Source organism: Lissotriton vulgaris, chromosome 4_1 (assembly GCF_964263255.1).
Source record: "Lissotriton vulgaris chromosome 4_1, aLisVul1.2, whole genome shotgun sequence".
Taxonomy (NCBI): Eukaryota; Metazoa; Chordata; class Amphibia; order Caudata; family Salamandridae; genus Lissotriton; species Lissotriton vulgaris.
The window spans coordinates 1,438,345,609-1,438,349,214 of NC_141691.1; positions in this window are offsets into that span (position 1 = coordinate 1,438,345,609).

Genomic DNA, 3,606 nt, shown 5'->3' on the forward strand with positions numbered 1-3,606 from the left:
TGATCGAACCAGAGAGACAGGGCTCTCAGGCGGCTCAAATAACACTGAGCGAGGTCACTGCTGCCATTTCAGGCCTGGCTTCGGGGAAGGCCCCTGGGCTGGATGGGCTACCGGGAGACCTGTACAAGCAGGAGCCCACCATCTGGGCGCCCTACCTCGCTGCCCTCTTTAATGGCATTCTCGGTGGGATAGAAATCCCTAGTACTTGGCTGGGGGCTGAGGTGGTCCCGGTTTATAAAAAGGGATCCCCCCTCCTCCCAGCCAACTACAGACCAATTAGCCTGATCGACGTAGCACAGAAGTTGTTTGGCAGGGTCCTCCTGAACAGGCTTCAGGAATGGATCGAGGAGGCAGGCGCCCTCAGTCCATACCAGGCAGGCTTTAGGAAAGGGGTATCTACTGTGGACCAGGTCTTTAGATTGAACCTGGTCTACTGGAAGACAGTGAGGTTCGAGGGTGGCAGTTTGTACACGATTTTCGTGGACCTACGAGCCGCCTTCGACCTCGTGCCCAGGGGAAAACTCTGGGTCATTCTGGCAGGGATGGGTGTACCACCAGACATCTTATTGACCTTACAGAGGCTGCATCACAACAATTATGCCCAGGTAAGGTGTGGGAGGTCAGGGGAGTTGACTGAGAGATTCCCCGTGGGCAGGGGGGTGAGACAGGGTTGTGTGTTGGCGCCGACCCTGTTTTGCCTCTTTGTCAACGGGGTAATCGCTCATTTGAACGCTACTAACTATACAGATGCCCCCAAACTAAATGGCAACAGTGTGCCCGCAATAATGTTTGCGGACGACACGCTGTTGGTATCCAAAACTCCCATGGGCATCCAAAGGATACTCGATGCCTTTGTGGCCTTCTGTCAGGACAGAGGACTGGAAATCAATGCCATGAAAACCAAATACATGGTATTGAATCCAAGTCCCAAACAGCGCCCGAATCCACTGCTGGGAGCAGCACGGCTGGAAAGAGTAGCCACGTTCGAATACCTCGGCGTGACACTCAACGAAAACATGACCTGGGGGACCCATCAAACCAGAGCCAACCTTAAATTAGTACAAATTACCGGGGGTATTTCCCGGATGATGACCGGCTCGACCTATCGCCCACTGGGGGCCCTAATTCAGATATATAAGGCACAAGCCAGGGGGGCGATTTTGTATGGGGCTGAATTGTGGGGCCATACTCCATGTCGGAATCTGTTAGCCACGGAAAACAGATTCATAAGGCAAATTACCGCACTTCCTCCCAGCACCCCACTTCTCCCTTTGAGGCTTGATCTAGGGCTACGGCCTCTCGTCGACGAGATAAGTCTAAGACCCATAGCCTTCTGGCGTAGGCTTTGGAGCAGTGACGATCTCGCCGACTATAGGGCGGAACTGGTCGAAGTATTAAAACACCCCAAGGCGCTCAGTATCCCCTGGGTCCAAAATATCCAGTCAGTCTGCACAGACCTGGGGCTCCTCGAATTGTGGACCAAACCAGCAGATACAGCACCCAGAATCTCTAAGAGATTTCTGGCGAATCTGTATCACGAACACAAAAGGGAAAGGGCCTTAGCCACCCAGACAGAGGGGTCCCTTGCCTCTAAATTCCTGCAAAACAAGGACCTTTACGCTTTTGAAAAGGCTTTTGATCCTATATATCCCGTTCTCACTAGAAAACTATTTCTCCAGTGGAGATACGGCACACTGCCTTTGCGCTCCTTCTCTAGTACCTGGTCGCAGTCCCTTCCACCAAGTACTGTCCCCTTTGCGTTGACAAAGAGGAAAGTGACTTGCATGTGATTTTTTTCTGCCCAGCATATATGGCAGCCAGAAAGTACTGGCTGCTGCCTTTGATCAAGAACTTGGGTGGCAGGGAATATATGCCTATGTACAGGATTTTAAAATGTGATGTTTCCGGCCCAATTGTTTTTGCACTTGCTAAATTTTTTACAAATGTGTGGTATACACGTAATCGTCTTCTAAAAAATGCTGGGTAGATTGTTGAATTGCTTTTAACTCTGTTAATAATGTTTGATGTGGATCTTAAATCATGCATTGATGTTTTATCAAATCTGACACAATTATGTGATTTTTAATTTATGTGTATCTTTTATGACCAAATGGTCGAAATAAAGATTGAAAAATGAAATGAATGTAGAGGGTAGTCTGAAATTGCTATGACATGGAAGATTGCTTATTACCCCCATAGCCAAATGTTCTTCCTGAGTAGATCCAACAATGACCTCATCATCTATTGCCAGAGCATGGACTGTTTTCAAAAGTTCTGTGTCAGTAACTTGTAGTTTACTATTGGGCCGTGTGGTATTACTAATATTTGCTCCTTGTTCATGCGCGTTTGATAGTCTAAAATGCTTCCTTAATTTCAATTGTCTAATGAATTTAAAAACATCAATGCGCATTTGGACATAATCGAAGGAATTCTTTGGACAAATGAGAGGCCCAATGCCAGAAGTTGGGATTCAGCCTTGGTCAGTGTTTCATCAGAGAGATTCATCACTGTATTATCAAGTACATTAGTTGTCACCTCTTCTCTCACCATTTCTTTCCCCTGCCTCGCTTTGCAAAGCCTTGTGTTCCTGCATTTCCTCCTTTCTTTGGCACCTTTGTTTTTTCTGCTGCCTTTTTCCCTTGCTGTTGTTGCGTCCGCGGTCGCAACGTTTGTCGTCTGTCCTCTATTAAAAAACTCATCTTTTCTGAGGGCGAGTAATTAGTTGGTACTGTGGACTGGTTCCCCTGCCTAGATCCAGCATCCTCTGATTCAGTACTACTCGCTGCTGAGCTCATCTCTATATCAGATAGAGCAACATTGGAAGCGTCACATTCAGTGACTGCAGGACCTTTTGGTGCTAGTGCTTGTCTCTTCACAGTATCATATTTGTGGGCAAACGTGAAAATTCTGCCTGTTTCATAATCACGATTGTCACGTGCAAATTTATATTGTTTCCTTGTGTTTTGCCAAACGTGATTGAATTTCTTCCCTATATTTCTTAATGAAATCTTTGTTCTCATGCTGATCTAAATCACAGACCAGTTGTTCTATTTCCTTTAAGATTTCAACATGGTCAATTTCAGCATACTTAATTAGGATGCAAATCATATTCATTGACGCCTCAAGGTTGTTAGACGCCCATTCCTTTAACATTAAGGGATTGGGGTTCTCAAATGATGGAGCTATGAGAACCCTCAACACCCATGGCACACGACCCACTTCCTTATATTTCTCCAAGGATCGTTTTTACCACCATTTTGATACTTCCGTGCATGAGAGTTTTTCTACTCTTTTCAACATTGTCTTTAGGTCAGTTAATGAATTGCTGTCAGTGGTAGTAGTTTGATTGCTCATATTCACATTGGGCACATTCTGAAACAAAGCATCCGCTATTGTTTCTCGATTCTGGAGCGTCTCCGCTGACATTGCCATGATGAGTTTGAACAAAGTATAATCTCTGCACTCGAGATGTCGCTGCAGTTGTGCTGGGACTGTCTCACTTGTATCGGCACAATCCCTTCACCCGCTTAACTTCCGGACAAATACGAGCAATGGCCGCTTACCCCCAAAGACTTCCAGGATATCCCACGGGTGTCCTCCGACTCC